At 47.7% G+C, this 27,114-nt stretch overlaps 1 long non-coding RNA gene across 1 annotated transcript; it reads left to right on the forward strand.

The window, feature by feature from the left end:
- Positions 1-1,621: 1,621 nt before the first annotated feature.
- On the forward strand, positions 1,622-26,958 carry LOC134911891 (uncharacterized). The gene is made up of 3 exons (XR_010176939.1): positions 1,622-1,966; positions 11,708-11,880; positions 26,822-26,958. It is a non-coding gene; the product is annotated as an uncharacterized LOC134911891 (long non-coding RNA).
- The last annotated feature ends 156 nt before the right edge of the window (positions 26,959-27,114 follow it).

Consider the following 27,114-nt stretch of genomic DNA (forward strand, 5'->3'; position numbering starts at 1 on the left):
TGTAACCCCCCTGCTGCTGTCCCCTCCCCCAGCTATTCCTCTTTGTTCTCCTGTAGCCCCCCTGCTGCTGCCCCCCCCCCCCCTCCCCAGCTATTTCTCTGTTCTCCTGTAACCCCTCTGCTGCTGTCTCCATCTACCCAGCTATTACTCTATGTTCTACTGTAAGCCCCCACCCCGCTGCTGTACCCCCATCCCAGCTATTCCTCTGTTCTCCTGTAGCCCCAGCCTGCTGCTGTCCCCCCCTCCCCAACTATTCTTCTGTTCTTCTCCTGTAACCCCCCCCGCTGCTGTCCCCCCTCCCCAACTATTCCTTTCTGTTCTCTTGTAACCCCCCCTGTTGCTATCCCCCCTCCCTCCCTCCCCAGTTATTCCTCTATGTTCTCATGTAACACCCCCTGCTGCTGTCCCCCCCCCCCCCCCCCACTCCCCAGCTATTCCTCTCTGTTCTCATGTAACCCCCTCCCTTCCCCCCGGCTGCTATATCCCCTCCCCGGCTATTCCTCTATTTTTTCCTATAACCCCCTGCTACTCCTGTAAACCCACCTTCTGCTGTACCACCCTCCCCAGCTATTCCTATCTGTTCTATGGTCGTCCCCCCCCCCCAGCTATGCCTCTCTGTTCTCCTGTAACCCCCCCTGCTGCTGTACCGCCCTCCCCAGCTATTCCTCTCTGTTCTATGGTAACCCCCACCCCCCCTGCTGCTGTCCCCCCCCCCAGCTATTCCTCTCTGTTCTCATGTAACCCCCCCTGCTGCTATATCCCCTCCTCGGCTATTCCTCTATTTTCTCCTATAACCCCCCCTCCCCTGCTACTCCTGTAACCCCAACTTCTCCTGCCCCCAAGCTATGCATCTCTGTTCTCCTGTACCCCCCCAGCTACTGTCCCCCCATCCCCAGCTATTCCTATCTGTTCTCCTGTAACCCCCGCCCCCTGCTGCTGTACCCCCCTCCCCAGCTATTCCTATCTGTTCTATGGTAACCCCCCACCCCCCTGCTGCAACCCCCCCCCCCCCCAGCCCGGCTAATCGTATCTGTTCTCCTGTATCCCCCCCTGCTGCTGCCCCCTCTCCCCAACTATTCCTCTCTGTTCTCCTGTAACCCCCCCCCCCCCCCCCCGCTGCCAAAGGCATAACAAGGGTAGGGCGAGTGGGGCATGTGCCCTGGGCACCTTGACAGGCCCAGAAGAGGGGGCACCGCCGGCGGCCAGGGCATCATGCCCCACTCGCCCCCGTCACGCCAAAATGTGAGGGGAGGAAAGCGCAGCATCTCTCCCTCCCCTCACCACCACTGCCAGCACTACCAGCGCTGCCAGCTGCGGTGCTGTGTCAGGCATGGCCGGATTAACAATGGGGCGGATGGAGCTGCAGCTCCAAGCCCCCAATGAAAATAGGCCCACATGGTCTGCTGAACTTGGGGATAGTATTTTGTTTTCCCCGGCTTGCACAGCATTTCAGCAGTTGTCCACGGACCCACCTATATAAAGTAGCCACCGCAAAATTTTCCCTCCTATGCCCTGTTCGTCGGAAAAAGCAAGAATCCCTGACATAATACTGATTGCAGCGCGGCGCTGCACAGGGTCTAAGCGCGTCCTTCTCAGCATGTGATGTCACACCAGGGGCGCGGCTTCTACAGAGCCCAGGCCACCACGAGTCCCGTCGCTCCCCCTGCAGCATCCAGCCATAGGCTTCCGACTAAACAAATTTTCCTGATGCCTGGCAATGGCAGGGGACGCATAAGAGCCTGGCCACCCAGGTGTTCCATCTGAATACTACTCACCCCCTTGTGGCTGGCTGGCCCCGGCCTCCCCAGCCACCTTATTACAGATACCGTGCGATCTGTCACTCCCCTTGTGTCATGCATAGGCATTAAACTGGCTGCTGTTGAAGGAATCCAGGTTCAGGAAGCACTTGCAACGTAGTCGTCTCCCGCGGAACATGAAGGATTAGGGGATGTTCAGAGAATGGAAGGTCAGAGAGTTTATCACTTGGGGTGAAAGGGCAATACTTTTGCCAATACTGTTTTATCTGCTAAGGAGTAGACCTCCAGTTAAATGACCATATCATGTTTGAGGCATAAAGTATGTCAGTTGGGGATGCCCTATAATCATGTTCTAATCTTTAGATTATTTGTAAAAGTACATAGGACATTTAAAAAAAAAAAAAAAAAAAAAACAATTTGCAAAGAGATCCTTCATGTAAGTAAAAAAGAAATCATTTAGTGTTGGTTATTCAGTTGTGACACAGGTAAGAGCAAAACGTTATACAGTATATGTGAATGAAAGTATCTGTAAGCATAGCACAAATAAGTAGGGATTGAAATGCCAGTGAGCAGGATGCCGGCAGTCAGAATACCGACTGCAGCATCCCGCTATTCAGAATCCCGACAGGGGGAAGGTAAGTATAGTTACCTTTCCCCAATGGTCCCCTAACCCTCCCCTGCAGCAGCCTAAACCTACCCACCCTCTCCACAGCCTAACCGTCCCCATGGGTGCCTAAACCTAACCCCCCCTTCCCGCTACCTAAAGCTAACCCTCCCCCCTTTCCCACAGCCTAACCTTACCCCTCCCCGGGGGTACCTAAACCTAACTCACCCTCATCCTAACCCTAACCATCCTCCCGCAGCCTAAACCTAACCTTAATCCCCCCCCCCTCCCCCCCATGGCTTACCTATCCTGCAGCCCGACATGCGCTCGCCCGGGATTATGGCACCAGGCCTGTGACCCTATTGAGGATGTTGGTCTCAGTATATATGTAGTTGGTCGGAAACTTGTGTGTTACATGGTATAACATACAGTATGATGGGGAAATTGATAAACATGTAAGAGCAGGGGTTACACGTACAGTACAGGTAGAATAAAAACAAACTGCACATACAGTAAGGAGGTGGTGGTATCACTGCAGTGCAGAGTGCTATTTGGAAAAAATATTTCTGGGGTGGTGGTGCTTGCATTTTTCTACCCTCATCACCTGCCTTGGGTAATTCTGAGTTGATCGCAGCAGGACCTTTGTTAGCAGTTGGGCAAGAAATCTAACTCTCTGCACATGTTATATCTGCCCCACCTGCAGTGCACATGGTTTTGCCCAACTGCTAACAAAGTTCCTGCTGCGATCAACTCAGAATTACCCCCTTTGTCCCATTTAGTCTGTTTTATTGCAATGCAGTGTTTCTAGAATTGTCAATTTACATTATTTTGTAGTTTTATCAGTGGCGGAGCTTTCTCCTAATAAACAGTACATTACTAACACTGGTGGAGCACTGCAGAGAGAGGTGTCTCTCTAGAAGCTGCAGGGGGCCACTTCAAAATGTTGCTAAGGGGCCCGCAAAGTTCTAGTTCTAATTACACCCCATGACACATGACACGCCCCCACAATATTGGTCACACCTCCACAACAGTCATACCCCCACGGTGATGGTTACACTCACCGCGGCGCCATACAATAGGCCCTTCATATATTTCAGCTCCAGGCCCATGTGGCCCTTAATCTGGCACTGGTGTCAGGTCTCCGGCGGCGTTAGCCAATCAGAGCTTGCGGACCGGCTCCAGATTGGCTGCAGGTCCGCGACCTCTGATTGGCTAGCGAACCGGCGCCAGACAGCCGCTGGAGACATGGAGTGGTGAGGGGAAGGAGAGGCGCTGCGCTCTCCTCCCCTCACATATCAACTAGCGGTGAGTGACGGGGGGGGGGGGGGGGCGGCTCAGTGGGACATCTATCTGGCACTAAATGGGGCATGTAACTGGCACTGAGTGGGGCATGTAACTGGCACTGAGTGGGGCATGTATCTGGCACTGAGTGGGGCATGTAACTGGCACTGAGTGGGGCATGTAACTGGCACTGTAGGGCATGTATCTGGCACTGTGGGGCAATGTAACTGGCACTGTGAGGCAATGTAACTGGCACTGTGGGGCATGTATCTGGCACTGTGGGGCAATGTAACTGGCACTGTGGGGCATGTATCTGGCACTGTGGGGCAATGTAACTGGCACTGTGGGGCATGTATCTGGCACTGTGGGGCAATGTAACTGGCACTGTGGGGCATGTATCTGGCACTGTGGGGAAATGTATCTGGCACTGTGGGGCAATGTAACTGGCACTGTGGGGCATGTAACTGGCAATGTGGGGCAATGTAACTGGCACTGTGGGGCATGTAACTGGCACTGTGGGGCATGTATATGGCACTGTGGGGCAATGTAACTGGCACTGTGGGGCATGTATCTGGCACTGTGGGGCAATGTAACTGGCACTGTGGGGCATGTATCTGGCACTGTGGGGAAATGTATCTGGCACTGTGGGGCAATGTAACTGGCACTGTGGGGCAATGTAACTGGCACTGTGGGGCATGTAACTGGCACTGTGGGGCATGTATCTGGCACTGTGGGGAAATGTATCTGGCACTGTGGGGCAATGTAACTGGCACTGTGGGGCATGTAACTGGCACTGTGGGGCAATGTAACTGGCAATGTGGGGCAATGTAACTGGCACTGTGGGGCATGTAACTGGCACTGTGGGGCATGTATCTGGCACTGTGGGGCAATGTAACTGGCACTGTGGGGCATGTATCTGGCACTGTGGGGCAATGTAACTGCCACTGTGGGGCAATGTAACTGGCACTGTGGGGCATGTATCTGGCACTGGGGGGAAATGTATCTGCCAATGTGGGGCAATGTATCTGGCACTGTGGGGCATGTATCCAGCACTGTGGGGCATTGTATCTGGCACTGTGGGCCATTTTCAGTGGCCACACCCCTTCTGGTGCGTGGCCACACCCCTTCTGGAGTGTGGCCACAGGCATTTTTTCGCGCACATGCTTCTTTTGTTTTGTTTTTTCATCTGGCCCTGGGCTCCGAAAACCCTAGCTACGCCTCTGCCTGCTGCTGTCCCCCTCTCCCCAGCTATTCCTCTCTGTTCTCCTCCTGTAACCCCCCTGCCGCTGTACCCTCCTCCACAGCTATTCCTCTGTTCTCTTGTAACCCCCCCTGCTGCTGTCCCCCCCTTCCCAGCTATTCCTCTCTGTTCTCATGTAACACCCCCTGCTGTTGTCCTTCCCCCCTCCCCAGCTATTCCTCTCTGTTCTCCTGTAACCTCCACCCTGCTTCTGTCCTCCCCTCCCCAGCTATTCCTCTCTGTTCTCATGTAACACCCCCTGCTGCTGTCACCCCCTCCCCAGCTATTCCTCTCTGTTCTCCTGTAACCCCCCCTGCTGCCCCCCCCTCCAAAGCTATTCCTCTATTCACCTCTAACCCCTACTGCTGCTGCCCCCCCAGCTATGCCTCTGTTCTCCTGTAACCCCCTTGATGCTGCCCCCCTCCCCAGCTATTCCACTCTGTTCTCCTATTACCCCCTTGCTGCTGTCCCCCCCACCAATTCCTCTCTGTTCTCCTGTAACCCCCCTTCTGCTGTCCCCCCATGCCCAGCTATTCCTATCTGTTCTCCTGTAATCCCTCCTGCTGCTGTCCCCTCCCCAGCTATTCCTCTCTGTTCTCCTATAACCCGCCCTAGGGGTGGCCTTCGACCATCAATGATTTGAAATCATCAATGGTTTATGGTCAATTTTGAATATTTTTCCCATTGATGGTGGAGAACCATATTGTTTTCCACCATCGGTAGTAGGGGACTGATGGCAATGTTTTGGAGGTTTTTTTTTTGTTCTCGTGCTCAAAGCCCCACAAAAGACTCAGGGGGTAAATCAGATCTGATCGCAGCAGCAAATTTGTTAGCAGTTGGGCAAAACCATGTGCACGGCAGGTGGGTATAGCCAGATTAGGGGGGGGATTCAGGGCATACTGTACCCCGGTCTCCCTTTGTCAGAGGGCCCCCCCAGCCAGATCACCCTAGCTTTCCCTCTTAAGCAGTAGCAGAATCAGCAGCCAGAATGAGAGCAGGACAGTATGCAGTGCAAGCAGAGACACAGGAATATCATATTTCATGAGCTACCGATGGTGCTTTCTGACCAGAGTAGAGATAGGAGGGTGGAGAGAGCTGTAAGTGACACGGGGATCCCAGCTTCTCCTCCTCACTGCCTGGGGGTATCTGTCCTGTGTAAATTGTTATGCTACTAAACCACTTGGCTCTAGGAGGTAGAGACACAGACAGGGAGTCCTCCTGAGTCCTGTCTCAGTGTGTAAGTAGTACAAAGGCTGATGCTATTCTTGTATAATTAATTATTTTATTTTTTTGTGTGTATTTTAAGGTTAAGTTGTCTATGTTCCACTACAATAAAAGTTTATAAAATAGTTGTCTTTCAGTTAGGTGGAGCTATAAACAGTACCTAGACATTATTACACTATTAGTTAAAACTAATATACACCATTGGTTTAAATTTAATATACACAATCTATACCTATCACCATGACCCATTATAGGAAGGACAAAATTCTCTCTACCTGGACTTTCTTCTAAATTTATGATTGCAATCACCTGTGTTGAAACACCTTTCTTATCAATTAAATAGTACAACACACACGACGCCAATCATATATTAAGTCCATGTAGAGAGCATTGTGTCCCTCCTGGAATGGGAAGTATGCACAATCTAATATACATCCACCACCTTCCACCAGGCCCCCCTGGTCTTAAGTGCCCCGGGCACCCCCAAAGCTTAATCTGGCCCTGCAGGTGGGGTAGATGTAACATGTGCAGAGGGAGTTAGATTTGGGTGGGTTATATTGTTTCTGTGCAGGGTAAATACTGGCTGCTTTATTTTTACACTGCAATTTAGATTTCATTTTGAACACATCCCATCCAAATCTAAATCTCTCTGCACATGTTAGATATGCCCCACCTGCAGTGCACATGGGCCCTCATTCCGAATTGATCACTCGCTAGCTACTTTTAGCAGCTGTGCAAACGCATAGTCGCCACCCACGAGGGAATGTGTATATTTGCTTTGCAGGAGTGCGAACGCCTGTGCAGAAGAGTGGCTACAAACACATTTTGTGCAGAACAAGACCAGCCCTGTAGTTACTTATTCTGTGCGATGTTTGCTGCTACGAACAGAGCCGGCCATAGGCATAGGCAAACTAAGCAATTGCCTAGGGCATTTGATATGCCTAGGGGCATCAGCAGCTTCTGCTGATTAAAATGATATGCAACATGCCTATATTCTGTGTGTAGCATTTAATATGCAGATACAGCCACAGTCTCACATAGTATATAGGCATGTTGTGTGTCATTATGTGTATAAGGGCATTAATAATGTGCGGCATATGTGTAATTGACATTATGTGTAAAAGGGCATTAATAAAGGTTGTCATAATGTGTAAGGCGCATTATGTTTATAAGGACATTAATAATGTGTGTCATATGTGTAAGGGGCATTACGTGTGGAATCATGTGTATAAATGCATTACTAATGTGTGGCATTATGTGCATAAGGTGCTCTACTATGTGGCTTTGCGTATAGAAGGGCACTACTGTGTCATCTAATGTAAATAAAGAGCAATATGGTGTGGTGTAATGTGAATAAGGAGCAATTCAGTGTGATGTAATGTGAATAAGGGGCTCTACTGTGAGGAGTAATGTTTATAAGGTAAAGTGATACTACTGTGGGATGTAATGTGAGTTATGGACACTATTGCATGATAAAATGTGAATAAAGTTGTAGTAAGTGGCGTAATTTGAATTGGGGTTACTATTGTGTGGCCATGCCCCTTGCCAGCAAAAACACTCCCCTTTTTGGGCTGTGCGCCGAATGTGTGAACTGTTCCTATTTAAAATATAGGGGATACAAGCACCAAAATAAGGACTGGTATAGGTGAGGGGTGATTGTGCCGGTAAAGAGGTACAAGGTCAGAGCCGAAACCAGCGGTGGTGCTAGGGGGCACCAGACAAAATCTTGCCATATTGGTCAGGGCCGGCTCTGGCTACGAAGGACCCTGCCTGACGTCAGACACCCGCCCTGCAAATGCCCGGCCACACCTGCGTTTTTCCAAACACTCCCAGAAAACGGTCAGTTGCCACCCACAAACTCCCACTTCCTGTCAATCTCCTTGCGTTCGGCTGTGCAAATGGAATTGTCGCTAGAACCTGTGCAAAACCACAATGTTCTTTGTACCCGTACAACGCGCGTGCGCATTGCGGTGCAGGCGCATGCGCAGGTTTGCCATTTTTTTAACTGATCGCCTCGAAGCGAGCAACAGAAGCTAGCGATCAACTCGGAATGACCCCCATAGTTTTGCCCAACTGCTGACAAATTTGCTGCTGTGATCGGATCTGAATTAGGTCCTCAGTCAATGTCACTACTTGTGCTGCCGCAGCCTGCCGCTGCGCTGCTGATAGTGAGTATTCATCCTAGGCCCGGCCGGCAGCAGACACGGATGCCTCCTGCAGCTGCTCAGCTCTACTCCAGCTGTCAATCTCTTGCACCTGCACCACCCCTTCCCGCCCCCCCTCAATGGAAAGGGAAGATTGCTACTTGCAGGGGGATGGGGTGCTGCCTGCGCATGCGCAAAGGAAAATTATGCTACTGGTTTGTTTCTCCAGCAAAACCTCTCCTGCGCATGCACAACCATTTGATGCCGGGCACCATCGATGGTAGATGATAGCATGTTTTCTAGCTATCGATGGTTCTAGCTAAAATAGCGATGGCCATCCCTCCCCCTACTGCTGTCACCCACAGCTTTTTATCTCTGTTCTCCTGAAACCCCCCTGCCGCTGTCCCCCCCAGCTGTTCCTCTGTGTTCTCCTGTAACATCCCCCCCCCTTGTAGCTACGAGCCAGGTAGACCTGAATATCTGTCTCTTAATCCATTACACGTGGGTCAAGGGGAGGTGGAGGAGCTGTTCAGGAAGGTAAAACCTAGGAAGGCTTCTGGTCCAGATGGCGTTTCACCATCTGCTATGTGAACCTGCGCTGAACAGCTTGCCCCCATTTTCACCAGGATTTTCAACAAATCATTAGAGCTGTGTAGGGTGCCCTCCTGTTTCAAATGTTCCACTATCATCCCGGTCCCAAAGAAATCAGTCATCGCGGACCTGATTGATTACAGACCAATTGCCTTGGCACCCGTGGTCATGAATGTGTTTGAGCGATTAGTGTTGAACCATCTGAAAAAGGTGAAAGGCCCTCACCTAAACCCCTTGTAGTTTACAGGTGTGTTGATGATGCTGAAAAATGGGGCTGCATTATATTCTGCAGCATTTGGACCTGCCGGGTACTTATGCGAGGGTCCTGTTTGTTGACTTCAGCTCGGCATTCAACACAATTGTTTCTAGCATTCTGCTCCCCAAATTACTCCTTTTTAGGGGTCTCGGAATCTACCTACTCCTGGATTGTAGATTTCCTGTCGGCCAGGAAGCAGGTCGTGAAAGTGGGGAAGTTTACCTCATGTGCACGTGTCCTTTCTCCCCTGCTTTTCTATCTGTACACAAATGACTGCACCTCGCAGGTGCAATCGGTAAAAATGATCAAATTCGCAGGCGATACCATAGTCATTGGTCTAATCAAGGACAGGGACAAGTCTGCATATAGGCCCTCATTCCGAGTTGTTCGCAGCAGATCATCGCATAGCAAACGGCAAAAAACACACAAACTGCACATGCGCAGAAGCGGGAATACGCATGCGCGAAGCAAACGATACGACACTTGTGCAGAATTGCAATATGAAAATGTGCTCGTAATATACAAACGAAAACAGGGAGTGACAGAGGCGTGGCCGAGGCACGGCTTCGCAATCCTACGAAATGGGCGTGAAAGTGGGCGGCTAGTGTGGGAGTATGCATTCAGCAGTAGGCGTGTTTTTGGCAAAAATGCGTTTCCCATGTTAAAAGTACATATCAAATGTTCGCTATATTGACGCAGCCGAAGAGTAAAGGGCCCTACACACTAAAAGATTATCTGTCCAATCTGGCTGATTGGAAAGAAAATCTGGCAATGGCTGGGAACAAATGACAATCAACAATTTGCTACCAAAATCAAGAAAATGGACAAAAACAGTTCAGATAAATTGGTTTAATGAAACAAACTTAACCAATTTATCTTAAAGTCCATTTTTGTCTGTTTTCCAATGTTTGAGAGCAAATTGTGAATTACCATTTGCTCCGAGACATTGCCAGATTTTCTTTCCAATCAGCCAGATTGGACAGATAATCTTTTAAGGCCCCCATCCACTAGTCCGATTTGGGCAGTTTTCTTCAGATTTCGACGCATCTGACCGTCAAGTCTGAAGAAAAGTGTCACATCGGATGGCTCTTCCGATCCGATGCGCACTCCCGTGTCAGATATGTCTGAACTACAGATCTCTGAGGCTGCCCCAACTATTTATCTGAATCTGAAGAAAACAGGTGCACATCGGATTGGTTTTTTTTCTTCAGATGTATCTGATCAGATTCATCTGAAGCGTCACTTGACTGGCATCTGCCTAGCCACTCCCACCCACCAAGAGGGGGAACAGCGGCAGCAGCAGCATCAGATCAATCGCATGTAGCATGTGTGCATCAGATATATCTGATGCGATCTGACACATGATAGATCGCATCAGATACATCTGAAGTGAATGTAGTGAAAATTAAGCCCAGGGTCAGATCCGATTCCCGGGAAGCTCCCGGGAGACCTCAAGAGAAATCTGATGAGATCTGCAGTTCAGACAAGTCTGAGTAGTGGATGGCCACCTTTAGTGTGTAGGGCTGCAGCTACTCAGTACTGATACAAGTGTGTGTCTGCTCTGATTAGCAATTAATTAGCAACTGAATTCACCTGTTGAGCAATTACTCTGCAAACACTGCTCTTACAAAATACTCAAAAAAGCAATTATATGTCCATTTAACATTTGTATTGTTACCACGTATAAATCTGACACACTCACAAAGAATGCACTGTATATTTGGGACAAATATAAATACTTTGATGTTAAATGCATGTTTTAATTATTTGTTTAATACTATCAAATGTGACTAAACCAACTTCTAAACTACATCATCTAAATCTTCTCGACATAGACATATTCCTTTGTACATACCAAATAACATGAGCACCATAATGCAGCCTACATTTAATGTGATTTAATATGTTGGTTTTTTTGGGGGGGGAATATGTGTCCATATCTAATACTATGGCATGTTGCCCCTAGTAACCCAAGTTTTTTTTTATAGGGCCATTTAAGTGTTCTGCAAGGCATACAGATTTAAAATTACACTATGAAATGTTTGTCTTAATATTCTGATTGTTCCCTTGTTACACAAATGTCAATATGCCATGATCAAGTTTACAGGGCACAATTTTCCTGAGTGCATAACCTTTACTAAAACACACAAACAATTGTAAAGTAATTTTTTTTTTAACTTCAAAAAAAGATGTAAATCACCAACACAACATGGCTACAAATGAGCATAACATACAGAGATGGACATAGCAGCAAGCAGATGGCATTGGCCAAATGCACATAGCAGGACCCAGTACTATGGTAACCACATCTTCTGACCAAATATGATGTTTTCAATTAAGTAAGTGAACCCCCAGCCAGACAAAACTTTTAGGGGAACTGAGGTAGACACACACAAACATACACGGCACGCTAGGAGAGGAAGATGGATCAGGTGTAGGCACAAATAACTCACAGGCTGCAATTTAAAGAAAACCTTTCATTTTGAGGGAGTTCTACATTCTGGCCACACAAGCCAAAATAAAAAAAATACATTGAGGCAACATGCAAAACATGGGTGCTGCCCATCTGGAAAGACATCACTTTCTCTTTTTTTCCCCCGCCTGATGTAGTTCTTCTTGGCTTGGTCTGCGGAGCGACCTTCGAGGGCCTTGCCCAGTGGGATGTTCTTCCTGGGCAGGGGGAGGGAGCCGATGTGGCTGGCTCTCTGCCACTGTGGGCAAGGGAGACAGCGATGTCCTGGAGCCCTTGCTGAATGGAATTGGCAAGTTCATGGAAGGAGGAGGTGAGTTGATCTTGGCCCTGCCTGATCTCTGCCGGACCTTGGCAGAGTTGAGCTACACCTTGCTCCACACTGGTTCTGTGCTCAGTGAGCTGGACAGGTATCTGGCTTACCTCCCGGAGCATCCTGTCCTGAAAAGCATTCAGGCTCTCACCATGCCTGGCTATTTCAGTCAGGGTTGGGTGGGGGGGCCAGTTGGAATCTGGATGAGTGGGATTTGGGGTCCCACAGTGCCAGACACACTAGGTCCCTCCACCTCAGCCTCAGCCACATAACCCTCCTGTGACTCTACCTGCTCACCCCCCTGTGCTGTGTTATGTGTAAAGCAAATAGAAGAATGAGTGTAAAAAGAGTAAAAAAAATTAAACAATACAAATATGTGTGTAAACTTACCTGGCAAGTCATGTGCATAGAGTATTTCAGGCAGGTCCGTGTCCATATGAGACACCCCAACCCCCTCCTCATAGCTCACACAGTCCATCGCTATCTCCTCCAGATCTGTATATTTCACAGTGGCCTGCCTCTGATGAAGCAAACAGCGAAGCGTGCGTCAGGCTAGCTGCGCACTTTAGACAGTCACCGTAGCATGTTAGAATAGGAAGGATTAATCTTATGGAGAGTGTCTTCCCACGATAGTTGGGGAAATAGGAAACAGCCATAATAGATACCTGTCTCAGTGTGTAGTGTGAAGCTCAGTATGCAGTGAACTGTGAATCAAGTGCTCCTTGAATGGGAAACAGCCCAATTGAGAATATACATGTCTGATTCTACTATGCACATTGAAAATCACTGGGCTTAATTAATGACATGTATTAAATGCCTATAATTAATGTCCTTATGCAGTACTTAGTCCCGATATGAACAGTATACATATACTATAAAACACTGTTTAAAGGACTGCACACATACTGGGACATCAGTGACATGGTTCACACTCTTAATGACTAATTGTTATCTAATAAGCCTGTTTCATTTTTGTCCTATCTTAATTCAAGAGAATTAATCTTGAATGCTCCTCTATGAATGATTTAGGAGCGATTACATTATAATGTTGTAGTGATTTCGAGGGGAAAGTGCCAAGTTATTAACACTGTGAATACCAATCATTAATTAATATTGTGACAGGGGCATTATGATGATAAGCAGCAACGTTAGCTGCAAATAAGCCCACTTGCATGTCACAATAAAATCAAGATAAGCTCATTAAGCATAAACAGCCAAAAATCATAAGGCTGTTATAGGCCCTACACACTGGCCGATATACTGAAAGATATGAACGATCTCGTTCATAAATGAACGAGAACTCGTTCATATCTTTCAGTGTGGAGACTCCTGCGATGAACGATGCGCGTCCCCGCGCTCGTTCATCGCTGGTCTCCCGTCGGCTGTGCATGCAGCCCAATATGGACGATCTCGTCCATATTAGCCTGCACTTCAATGCAGCCGGGTGACGGGGGAGTGAAGAAACTTCTCTCCCCCCGTCACTGCCCCCCCCGCCGCCGGGTTGCCCGTCGGCCGTATCGGCCGTCGGGCACCTCGGCGGCGAATCGCCGAGTGAGTAGGGCCCCTTAGAGTTCAATGTGAGAATCCGACACCTGCTGTTTCTCTCGCATGTGTTACAATTGTATCATTACACACATGACTCACTCGTAGTGGATGTAACAATATTAAAGGAACTCAAGAGAACATACAAACACTTCTGTGATACAACTGAAGCCTAGCAAGAATTTTTGTTACTATTCCAGTGATACAATCAAAACACAACACACATTGTTTGGGAGATCAGTTTATCATGTTTATACATTATTATTAAAACGCAGCAAACCATTAGGGCACTATTACCATCTCACTACTAATATATACTAAGAAAATAGGAGTCCTGTTTCCCTAAAGGTCTCATATTATATATCCTGAAAGGGACGAGAGAAAAAAAGAAAAAAAGAGACACTAATTTCAGGAGTGTGAACTAAAAGACTTACAGCTATAGAGAAAATATACACTCCTAGGACACTCTCCATTGTTCAAACATTAGAATTTAGGAATTATACGGATGACATCTAGTGCGCAGCTTTTTCAATTTTAATCACGATTTCTTTCTTACTTACACTACTTTACCCTTTTTCTTAAATATTCGCTGGTTTTATTATATATGTCAATAAAAGTTATATTTTAGTATAAGATTGTGTGCACCACTTTAGGGCATTCCGAACCCTCTTTCCTTCTTTTTTTGTGTATTTCACAGTGGCAGCAGGACCGCCCCCTGTTGCCCTCGAGACATTCCACTCCGCAGACCTCTTGCCCTTCAGGCGGGATTTGAAGCAACTACATATGTTGTGAAAAATAGAGTGTTAAATGATGAAAACCTGTTTTACTTTATAGTACACATGTTATGCATTTGTTTGCTATAGGCAAAATCACATCAAAGTAACTTTTTAAGCATACTTGGCACAGAAAAAGGACTGGCAATATACACTTACCATCTTCGAACTTCCTGCGAGGTGCGGACTATTGAGCCGACTTCATTTACAGAATTAGTGATGTCACTCCAAATTCTGTCTTTGGTTGCAGCACCCATGTTTTTGGGTCCTCGATGTATTTTTTGCATGGCCTGTGTGACCAAAATCCGTATCTCCCTCTTAGTGAAGACTGTCTGTCTTTTCTTTTTTTTGGAAGTAGCCTGTGAGGTATCATCCTGACCTTCCTCACCATCTTCCTCTTCACTAGCTGTTTGTGTAGTTTGTGTTTGAGCTGCTAGTCCGGAATCACCCTCAGTTTCCCCACTAGCTATATCTGGCTGGGGATTCACTCCTAACTCCTGGGTATCAGAAGGAGTTTGTATAGTACTGGGTCCTGGTATTTCTGAGTCAGCATTGGCAAACTCAAGCATCTGCCTCTGCAGTGCTAAGCTTCTATGTGCTAGAGCTGCCATCTGCTTCTGCACCTCGTCCATCTCTGCTGCCGTCTGCTCATGAGTAGCCATGTTGCTGGTGGCATGTGTGTATGCACGAGTGTTTAGCTATTTATAGCTGCTTGCGTTTTCCGGTGCGGAATTCCGCGCAGGTGTATATTTTGCAAATTGGTCCAGTAATTGCTGCACTGGCTATATAAACGCCCTGCATGCAACCTGTGTGTGTGTGGGGGTGTATGCTGAAAATTACTGAAGCTAGGTGGACATTTCTGAGTGAGCACAGTTCTGAGTGAGCTTTCAGAGTATTTTATATTGTTACAGAACAGTTTTTTTATGTAATGTTCTCCTTTTTATGTATGTTGTGTAAGTATGTTGTATACAATGGTTTTTAATTAAAAAAAATGTTTTTATTTTATATATATATGTGTAGACTAATATGTATATGATTTGAAGCCATATCTGAATGATGTGTGTGTGCGCGCATGTGCATGTGCGTGTGTGTGTGTGTGTGTGTATGTGTGTGTCCGCGGGTGCGAATCTCCGCCCATGAGAACTTGGCAAACTGTCCTGCACATCAATGTACACATATCAATAAAGCTAATTACAGATGACACCATACATTTCCAACCAATCACATGCCAACACAAACTATAAATACTGTATAAGCCCATATATGTAAAACGCCATTACCATGATACGCGCAGCAGCATTCACACGCCGCGAGCTGCGCGTCCTGGTGGCAGTGATGGAGCGCCGCGTAGGCTACGCAGGGCCCTTTGTCCCAAATAGGGTAAAGTGCGAGGCCTGCGTGGAGGTCCACCGCTTATTGAGGACCCGAGTCCGCAGCCGGAGGACCGTAATACAATTGGAGAGGCGCTGGAGCGACCTCCGCAAGCGTACGCCGGACCTGTTGGTGGAGCTACGCCAACAAATCCGTAACCTACGTAGGCGCAGTAAGTAAAATATTACAGTACATAACAGATTTTTTGCATAAACTTTGACTACTTTCACTATGTGAGAGTGTGAAAATTAGCACACTTACAATACACTATTGTAGAATAAACATGACAGTGTGTGTGGGTAGGGCAAGCAGTAGTGACTGTATCAAAGTGCTTCTGCAAAAGTGAATGTTGAGCATAATTGCTACACAGGCTGTCAACTGCACCCAATAACTTGCTCAGTGTTAGGGTCTCCTGCCCTGTGCTGCCACGTCGTCATGGCAACCGGGAGACAAGTGCTAGCGGAGTAACCTGAGCGCAGCTGATACTCCGGTTTGGGTCTTTTGCTGTGCAGTGGTTACAGGCTCTGTGCACGGCAGGGGATCCGGTGCTGGTTTTTGTGCTCACAGTCTGTGAGGTCTGAGTGGGGCGTGGAGAGCACCTGCTTTATAAACCTTCTTCTCAGGTTAAGCAGATGCTGCTGAATCTTTGTTGGTTAGTCAGTTCCTGAAAGTTAGCCAGTACTGTGTAGCTTTGTATTTGTTGTTGCTTACTGCAAATAGGCCTGGGGATTTGGTACTACACTCTGCCAATTCAGACCTAGCAGTAAGACTGGAGTCAGTTGTTTAACTTGCTGGGGTTCTTTTGCTACTCTGTGAACTTAGCAAGTTTGCGGCTGTATTCTCAGACTTGCCTGCCAAAATCCTTTCTCACTGTGCAAGGTGTTCAGTTGTCAGTTTAGTGGCAGTAAGCTGAACCTGTGCACTGCAAGTGAGGATTAGGATTGTGGAGACTCTCCTTGTGTCTATTATTCCATCTCTGACCAAAGAGTTTACTGCCACACCCGTTGGTAACCCTTTAGGGTTTTGCTGTTGCCCTTAGCAACAGCATTTCGGGTTCTCTACGTATCAAAACACAGCATCTTGTTTTTTCCCATCTGAGCATTCCTAATACTAGGGAGACACCCAGTTTCTTAGCCTCTGGGCTTCTCTGTTCACTTTGTGTTTATTTCTCTGACGTCCTAGTGGATACTGGGAACTCCGAAAGGACCATGGGGAATAGCGGGCTCCGAAGGAGGCTGGGCACTCTAGAAAGATCTTAGACTACCTGGTGTGCACTGGTTGGATGCACACTAGGGGCTCTCCTGAGCTCTTAGAAAAGAAAGATAGTCTTAGGTTTTTTATGTTCAGTGAGACCTGCTGGCAACAGGCTCACTGCAGCGAGGGACTAAGGGGAGAAGAAGCGAACTCGCCTGCTTGCAGCCGGATTGGGCTTCTTAGGCTACTGGACACCATTAGCTCCAGAGGGATCGACCGCAGGCCCAGCCTTGATGTTCGGTCCCGGAGCCGCGCCACCGTCCCCCTTACAGAGCCAGAAGCAAGAAGATGGTCCGGAAAATCGGCGGCATGAAGACATCAGTCTTTACCAAGGTAGCGCACAGCACTGCAGCTGTGCGCCATTGCTCCTCTCACACTTCACACTCCGGTCACTGAGGGTGCAGGGCGCTGGGGTGCCCTGAGGCAGCAATAAAAACACCTTGGCTGGCAAAAATACCTCAATATATAGCCCCAGGGGCTATATATGAGGTAAATACCCCATGCCAGAATCAATATAAAAGCGGGAGAATAGGCAGCGGAAAAGGGGCGGAGCTATCTTCCTCAGCACACTGGCGCCATTTTTCCCTCGCAGCTCCGCTGGAAGGAAGCTCCCTGGCTCTCCCCTGCAGACTACACTACAGAAAAGGGTAAAAAAGAGAGAGGGGGGGGGGGCATTTATTTGGGCGCAGTATATAATATATATTAAAAAGCAGCTATAAGGGACATAACTTAGTTAGTCCCTGCCTTATATAGCGCTCTGGTGTGTGCTGGCATACTTTCACTCTGTCCCCCCAAAGGGCTTTTGTGGGTCCTGTCCTCTATTAGAGCATTCCCTGTGTGTGTGGAGTGGGTCGGTACGGCTGTGTCGACATGTTTGATGAGGATAATGATGTGGAGGCGGAGCAGATGCCTTTAGCAGGGATGTCACCCCCTGGGGGGCAGACACCTGAGTGGATGAGCTTATGGAAGGAAATGAGTGCACGTATAGACTCATTACATAACAAATTTGACGACATGCCGACTGTGGCACAGCCGTGTTCTCAGCTCGTGCCGGTCCAGGTGTCTCAAAAGTCATCAGGGGCTCTAAAACGCCCGCTTTCTCAGATGGCACAAGTAGATGTCGACACGGATACTAACACCAGTGTCGACGACGATGAGTCAAATTTAATGCCCATTAAGGCCATTCACTGCATGATTGAGGCAATGAAAGAGGTGTTAAATATTTCTGATTTACATCCAGGTACCACAAAAAAGGGTATTATGTTTGGGGAGAAAAAACTACCCGTAGTTTTTCCCCCGTCAGATGAATTAAATGAAGTGTGTGAAGAAGCGTGGGCTTCCCCTGATAAGAAATTGGTAATTCCTAAGAAGGTACTAATGGTGTTTCCTTTCCCGCCAGAGGATAGGTCACGTTGGGAAACACCTCCTAGGGTGGATAAAGCGCTCACACGTTTGTCTAAAAAGGTGGCACTACCGTCTCAGGATACGGCCGCCCTTAAGGAACCTGCTGATAGGAAGCAGGAGGCGATCCTGAAGTCTGTATATATACACTCAGGCATTATACTTAGACCAGCTATTGCGTCAGCATGGATGTGCAGTGCTGCCGCTGCATGGTCAGATAAACTGTCAGAAAATATTGACACATTAGACAGAGACACGATTCTGCTAACAATTGAACATATTAAGGATTCAGTCCTATATATGAGAGATGCACAGAGGGAAATCTGCCGGCTGGCATCTAAAGTAAGTGCATTGTCCATATCTGCCAGGAGATGCTTATGGACTCGCCAGTGGACTGGAGATGCAGATTCCAAAAGGCACATGGAAGTTTTGCCTTATAGGGGGGAGGAATTATTTGGGGATGGTCTCTCCGACCTAGTTTCCACAGCAACGTCTGAGAAGTCAGCATTTTTACCCCATGTCCCCTCACAGCCTAAGAAGGCGCCATTTTATCAGGTGCAGTCCTTTCGGACCCAGAAAAACAAGCGTGGAAAAGGAGGGTCTTTTCTGTCTAGAGGCAGAGACAGGGGAAAAAGGCTGCAACATACAGCAGGTTCCCAGGAGCAAAAGTCCTCCCCCGCTTCTTCTTCCAAGTCCGCCGCATGACGGTGGGGCTCCCCAGGCGGAGCCAGGTATGGTGGGGGCCCGCCTCCAGAATTTCAGCGATCAGTGGGCTCGCTCACAGGTGGGTCCCTGGATCCTTCAAATAGTATCTCAGGGGTACAAGCTGGAATTCGAGGCAGCTCCGCCCCACCGGTTCCTAAAATCTGCCTTGCCGATTGCTCCCTCAGACATGGAGGCGGTGCTAGCGGCAATTCACAAGCTGTATTCCCAGCAAGTGATAATCAAGGTACCCCTACTTCAACAAGGCCGGGGTTACTATTCCACACTATTTGTGGTGCCGAAACCGAACGGTTCGGTGAGACCCATTTTAAATTTGAAATCCTTGAACACATACATAAAAAAATTCAAGTTCAAGATGGAATCGCTCAGGGCGGTTATTGCGAGCCTGGACGAGGGGGATTACATGGTATCCCTGGACATCAAGGATGCTTACCTGCATGTCCCCATTTACCATCCTCACCAGGAGTACCTCAGATTTGTGGTACAGGATTGCCATTACCAATTCCAGACGCTGCCGTTTGGACTCTCCACGGCACCGAGGGTATTTACCAAGGTTATGGCGGAAATGATGATACTCCTTCGAAAAAAGGGAGTTTTAATTATCCCGTACTTGGACGATCTCCTAATAAAGGCACGATCCAAGGAACAGTTGTTAGTGGGAGTAGCACTATCTCAGGAAGTGCTGCGCCAGCACGGCTGGATTCTGAATATCACAAAGTCACAGCTGGTCCCGACGACACGTCTAATGTTCCTGGGAATGATTCTGGACACGGTCCAGAAGAAAGTGTTTCTCCCGGAGGAGAAAGCCAGGGAGTTGTCTTCTCTAGTCAGAGACCTCCTAAAACCAAAACAGGTATCAGTGCATCACTGCACGCGGGTCCTGGGAAAGATGGTAGCTTCTTACGAAGCAATTCCATTCGGCAGGTTCCATGCCAGAATCTTTCAGTGGGACCTGTTGGACAAGTGGTCCGGATCGCATCTTCAGATGCATCGCTTGATAACCCTGTCCCCAAGAACCAGGGTGTCTCTTCTGTGGTGGCTGCAAAGTGCTCATCTTCTGGAGGGCCGCAGATTCGGCATACAGGACTGGGTCCTGGTGACCACGGATGCCAGCCTACGAGGCTGGGGGGCAGTCACAAAGGGAAGAAACTTCCAAGGGCTTTGGTCAAGTCAGGAGACTTCCCTTCACATAAATATTCTGGAACTAAGGGCCATTTACAATGCCCTAAGTCAAGCAAAATCCCTGCTCCTACAACAGCCGGTGCTGATCCAGTCAGACAACATCACGGCAGTCGCCCATGTGAATCGACAGGGCGGCACAAGAAGCAGGATGGCAATGGCAGAAGCCACAAGAATTCTCCGATGGGCGGAAAATCATGTACTAGCACTGTCAGCAGTGTTCATCCCGGGAGTGGACAACTGGGAAGCAGACTTTCTCAGCAGGCACGACCTCCACCTGGGAGAGTGGGGACTTCATCCAGAAGTCTTCCAAATGATTGTAAATCAGTGGGGTCGTCCACAGGTGGACATGATGGCGTCCCGCCTAAACAAAAAACTAGAGAGGTATTGCGCCAGGTCAAGAGACCCTCAGGCGATAGCTGTGGACGCTCTAGTGACACCATGGGTGTACCAGTCAGTTTATGTGTTCCCTCCTCTACCTCTCATACCAAAGGTATTGAGAATAATAAGAAAGCGAGGAGTAAACACAATTCTCGTGGTTCTGGATTGGCCAAGGAGAGCGTGGTATCCGGAACTTCAAGAGATGATCTCAGAGGACCCGTGGTCTCTGCCGCTCAGACAAGACCTGCTACAGCAGGGGCCCTGTCTGTTCCAAGACTTACCGCGGCTGCGTTTGACGGCATGGCGGTTGAACGCCGAATCCTGAAGGAAAAGGGCATTCCGGAGGAAGTCATTCCTACGCTTATTAAAGCTAGGAAAGAGGTTACAGCAAATCATTATCACCGCATATGGCGGAGGTATGTTGCTTGGTGTGAGGCCGAAAAGGCCCCAACAGAGGAATTTCAACTAGGTCGATTTCTGCAATTCCTGCAAGCAGGAGTTAATATGGGCCTAAAATTGGTCTCCATTAAGGTACAGATCTCGGCTCTGTCGATTTTCTTTCAAAAAGAACTAGCTTCAGTACCTGAAGTTCAGACATTTGTTAAAGGAGTGCTGCATATTCAGCCCCCGTTTGTGCCCCCTGTGGCACCTTGGGATCTCAACGTGGTGTTGAGTTTCTTAAAATCACATTGGTTTGAGCCACTAAAAACCGTGGATCTGAAATATCTCACGTGGAAGGTGGTCATGTTATTGGCCTTGGCTTCTGCCAGGCGAGTATCAGAATTGGCGGCTTTGTCTTGTAAAAGCCCTTATCTGATTTTCCATATGGATAGGGCAGAATTGAGGACTCGTCCCCAGTTTCTCCCTAAGGTGGTGTCAGCATTTCATCTGAACCAGCCTATTGTGGTGCCTGCGGCTACTAGGGACTTGGAGGACTCCAAGTTGCTAGACGTGGTCAGAGCCCTGAGAATATATGTTTCCAGGACGGCTAGAGTCAGAAAATCTGACTCGCTGTTTATCCTATATGCACCCAACAAGCTGGGTGCTCCTGCTTCTAAGCAGACTATTGCTCGTTGGATTTGTAGTACAATCCAGCTTGCACATTCTGTGGCAGGCCTGCCACAGCCAAAATCTATTAATGCCCATTCCACAAGGAAGGTGGGCTCATCTTGGGCGGCTGCCCGAGGGGTCTCGGCTTTACAACTTTGCCGAGCAGCTACTTGGTCAGGGGCAAACACGTTTGCTAAATTCTACAAATTTGATACCCTGGCTGAGGAGGACCTGGAGTTCTCTCATTCGGTGCTGCAGAGTCATCCGCACTCTCCCGCCCGTTTGGGAGCTTTGGTATAATCCCCATGGTCCTTTCGGAGTTCCCAGCATCCACTAGGACGTCAGAGAAAATAAGAATTTACTCACCGGTAATTCTATTTCTCGTAGTCCGTAGTGGATGCTGGGCGCCCATCCCAAGTGCGGTTTTATCTGCAATACTTGTACATAGTTATTGTTAACTAAATTGGGTTATTGTTGAGCCATCTGTTGAGAGGCTCAGTGGTTTCATACTGTTTACTGGGTTTAATATCACGAGTTATACGGTGTGATTGGTGTGGCTGGTATGAGTCTTACCCGGGATTCAAAATCCTTCCTTATTGTGTACGCTCGTCCGGGCACAGTGTCCTAACTGAGGCTTGGAGGAGGGTCATAGTGAGAGGAGCCAGTGCACACAAGGTGGTCTAAGATCTTTCTAGAGTGCCCAGCCTCCTTCAGAGCCCGCTATTCCCCATGGTCCTTTCGGAGTTCCCAGCATCCACTACGGACTACGAGAAATAGAATTACCGGTGAGTAAATTCTTATTTTTTTTACCCTATCACCTTCTGTGTATGTAATGTCATATTCCCCAGTCTGTCTGTGAGTTCATTTGTTTTTGCATCCCTCTCCGTTTAGACACCAGTACATTCCTGCAGGCACTGGTTTGCATAACAGTTCAGACACCAGTACATTCCTGCAGGCACTGGTGTGCATAACATATTCAGCAGCCTAATACTCCTGTTGAAATTTTGTGGGAATATGGAGCATACCCCTCAAAATACGCTGCAACAGGTGGTCGATCAGGTGCAGGTCCTGACTCGACAATTTAATGATTTGTCCATTAAAATGCACACCCCCCAGGCCGCTGGCGGAGCTCCCGCAACAGCAGCACCTTCAGGGGTTAAGGAGCCGAAAGTAAATCTTCCGGATCGTTTTTCTGGAGATCGCTCGCAGTTCTTTTGTTTCAAGGAGAGCTGCAAGCTATATTTCCAGCTTAGGCCTCAGTCTTCTGGGTCGGAGATTCAGCGGGTGGGCATAGTGATTTCCTTGCTACAAGGAGACCCACAGGTCTGGGCATATGGGTTGCAGCCTGACTGTCCGTCGCTTAAAAGTGTTGATGCTTTTTTTATACGGCACTGGGCATGTTGTATGATGACCCTGACAAGACGGCCTCAGCCGAGGCTCAGATTTCGATCCTTAAGCAAGGGCGAAGGCCAGTTGAGGTTTACTGTATGGAGTTTCGGAGGTTGGCCCATGATACCCAGTGGAATGACCCAGCCCTGAGACACCAGTACCGAAGAGGTCTTTCTAACCAGATAAAAGACCAACTGGTACAATATCCCTTGCCTGATAGCTTGGATCAGCTCATGCAGTTATCCATCTGGGTGGATAGATGGCTGAGAGAGCGTAGGCTTGAAAGGGTGACCAAGGTTTCCTTCTTTCCCAAGGGAACCTCAGACTCTGAGGAATTTTCCGAGGAGCCTATGCAGATTGGGGCTACCCGCCTCTCCTCGCGTGAGAAGACGCGGAGGAGACAGTAGGGGTTGTGTTTGTACTGTGGGAATAAGGGTCATGTGGTAGTATCATGCCCAGAAAAGCCGGAAAACTTCAGGGCCTGAGGGTGATGGGAAATATCCTGTCAGGCCAGAAGTCAGAATTTCCCAAGAAGACTTTTATCATTCCGCTGACCTTGAAGATCCTCGGTCAAACTGTCAAGACTGAGGCCATTGTGGACAGTGGGGCCGACGGGGTTTTTATGGACCGCCAATTCGCCCTGAAGCACTCTGTTCCCTTAGTACTCTTGGCATCGGAAATTGAGATTTGTGGGTTAAACGAGGAACCATTATCCCAGGGTAAAATTACCTCTTGCACTAGCCAGATTTCTTTGTTTATTGGAGCCACACACTCTGAAAAATTGTCCTTTTATGTGACTGTGTGTACTTTTGCCCCATTGGTGTTGGGGTTACCCTGGTTAAGGGCCCACAATCCTCAATTTGACTGGGTCTCTGGGGAGATTATTAGTTGGGGTACTGATTGTTTCAGGAGTTGCTTGAGCCTTCCAGTCAGGCTCTCGCAGCTAAGTTTGCCAGGATTGCCAGGGTGTTATGCAGATTTAGTGGACGTGTTCTCCAAAAAAGTTGCAGAGGTACTACCTCCCCATCGCCCCTATGACTGTGCCATTGATTTGTTGCCAAATGCTAAGCTTCCCAAGAGCAGGTTGTACTCCCTGTCACGTCCTGAGACTCAGGCTATGGCAGAGTACATTCAGGAGAACTTGGCTAAGGGATTTATCAGACCTTCACAGTCTCCAGTTGGGTCGGGGTTCTTCTTTGTGGGTAAAAAGGACGGTTCGTTGCGACCCTGCATCGACTTCAGGGAATTGAACTGTATCACGATTAAAAACTCGTACCCACTGCCTCTCATTTCAGTCTTGTTTGACCAGGTTCGTACTGCCACCATTTTTTTCTAAGATTGACCTACACGGTGCATACAATCTAATCCGAATAAGAGAGGGGGATGAATGGAAGACTGCCTTTAATACCCACTCAGGGCATTATGAATATTTGGTGATGCCTTTTGGGCTCTGTAATGCCCAGGCAGTCTTCCAGGATTTCATGAACGATGTGCTCAGGGAATATTTGGATAGATTCTTAGTTGTATACTTAGATGACATCCTAATCTTCTCCCATTCCCTGGAGGAACATCGGAAGCATGTACGCTTAGTCCTCCAGAAACTCAGAGACCACCGGCTTGGGGCGAAGCTGGAGAAGTGTGAATTTGAAGTTCAGCAAATCGCATTTCTAGGATATATTATCTCCCCAGAAGGTTTCCAAATGGAGGGTTCCAAGGTACAGGCAGTCCTGGATTGGGTGCAGCCCACTAGTTTGAAGGCGCTTCAGCGTTTCCTGGGCTTTGCGAATTTTTATAGACGATTTATCGCTGGATTTTCATCTATAGTGGCGCCCTTGGTGGCACTCACTAAGATAGGGGCGGATGTTGCTCACTGGTCTTGTGAGGCCAAAGCGGCTTTTGCCTGTCTCAAAAGGGCATTTGTCTCGGCCAAGGTGCTGCGACACCCAGATCCAGAGCGTCCTTTTGTGGTGGAGGTGGATGCCTCTGAGATGGGTATTGGGGAAGTGCTCTCTCAGATGGGAGTGTCTGATAATCGCCTTCATCCCTGTGCTTACTTTTCCCATACATTTTCACCTGCCGAGATGAATTATGACGTGGGTAACAGGGAATTGTTGGCTATTAAGGATGCACTCGAGGAGTGGAGACACTGGTTTGAGGGGGCTAAGTTTGTGGTCTCAATTCTCACCGACCATAAGAATTTGGCATATTTAGAGTCAGCGAAGCGTCTCAATGCCAGGCAGGCATGATGGGCTTTGTTTTTTGCTCGCTTTAATTTTTTGATAACATATCGCCCTGGGTCAAAAAACATCAAGGCTGATGCGCTCTCGCAGAGTTTAGCTCCAATCCAGGAGACCACCGAGGAGCCGTTGCCCATTGTGTCCCCATCATGTATTAAAGTGGGCATTACCCAGGACCTCTTGTCATTAGTCCTTAGAGGAACTGCTCCAAACCCCCTCTCAAGCCCAATTCCCCTCTCCCGACCAATCCCCCTCTCTGTCCCCCTCCCCCTCTGTGTCCCAAAAATCCACTCCACCACCCTCACCCTATCATTCACAAACCCCTCTGTAAGGTCCTCCCCCTTCCATCCTCTAACACATTTAGACCCTCCTCCCCCCATCCTGCCTCCTTCCCCCATCCAGCCTCCATCCCCCAGCCAGCCACCTTCGCCGCCAACAGAATGGGCAGCAGAGGCCCCGTAGCCACTTGAGGGAGGTGGGCAAGTTGCAGAGGAGAGTAAGTTCACACACATTCCTTATTTTTTTTATTTTAAAATAAAAAAAACATTCAAATAAATGCAGTGTTGTACTGTGGGCAATCTTTTGTCAAGGTTAAATGGTTGTCTTCTTCATTATGGTATGGATGATGCATTTACATTTGTGTGAGGAACATTATATGTACAGTGTCTACATCTGCAATGTTGAGGATGGCCACTCTGGGTCGTCAATCACTATGTCGACAGGTTTGGCTGCACAACAGGGGTTGTATGAGATACATTATATGCAAAACATTTAGACCTGAGTGATACTTTTTGTGTGGTTTTACTTTTACAATTGTGCCTGGGTATTTCCATATTTTCAAATTAAAGTCGCAGGAGTCACTTTGTTAGTCAGGCTAAGGACACAGTGATTTGTGTTGTGAAAGTTACACTCCTACTATTTAGGATTTATACATTTAGAAAGCTGTTTGACCTTATGTTGGAAGGCAGTCTTTCATGGAGTGTGGGCATGCTACGATATGTGGTCCTTCTGAAGCTGTGGATATGCATTGTGATGATGCAGGGCCAAACACAAAAAAACCCCAAAAAACTGCTTCACTCCAGATGTGAATGAATCCCTGCATGAGGCTACATTTACTAAGATGGTATTACTATTTAAGTTGTTATTTTGGCCATAGCAACCAAGCAGATCATACTATTCAATTATTTTGCACCTTCTACAAGATAATATATTGATTTTGATTGGTTGCTATGGGTAACATTCCATCTACAATATAACTCCCATATTACTGTATGTACCCCATGGTGTCGCACACTTTGTTTAAGTAAAAAATAAAAAAAACCTTGCTGAGCAGGCTTGTGTGTTGTTCTGCTAATGTTTTCTAATTAAAACATCCATGATGTAGTTACTTGGCCATTAAAGCAGGCCTGTCCAATCTGCGGCCCTCCAGCTGTTGAGAAACTACACATCCCAGCATGGCCAGACACAGCTTTTGCATTCTATGACAGCAAAACTGGGTCAAGGCATGCTGGGATATGTATTTTACAAACAGCTGGAGGTCCGCAGTTTGGACATGCCTGCATTAAAGTGTGTTTTGTGCCTTGTTTGTATAATAAGTAATGTGAGGAAGTTATTAATGTTTATTTTGCATCTTAATTTCAGATGTTGCAGTTGGAGTTCCCATAAGTTTAGGTGAAATTCTGGCCAGCATGCGCCAGCAACTACAAAATTTACTGGCAACAGTCGATTTGTTAGAAAAATTTGTTTAAAATGAAAAAAAAAAAAAAATAAATATATATATATATAATAATTTTGTTTAAAAAATAAAATCAAATAAACATGTTTGTTTCCAGTTAATGGGGTGTTGTGTTCATTTATGCAATAAAGGAACTGCAGATTGCCTAGCAGAAATTGGTTAACTTAAACATTTCTGACATGTAACTTAAGAATGTGAG

The sequence above is a fragment of the Pseudophryne corroboree genome, chromosome 4 (genome assembly GCF_028390025.1).
Source record: "Pseudophryne corroboree isolate aPseCor3 chromosome 4, aPseCor3.hap2, whole genome shotgun sequence".
NCBI classification, from domain to species: Eukaryota; Metazoa; Chordata; class Amphibia; order Anura; family Myobatrachidae; genus Pseudophryne; species Pseudophryne corroboree.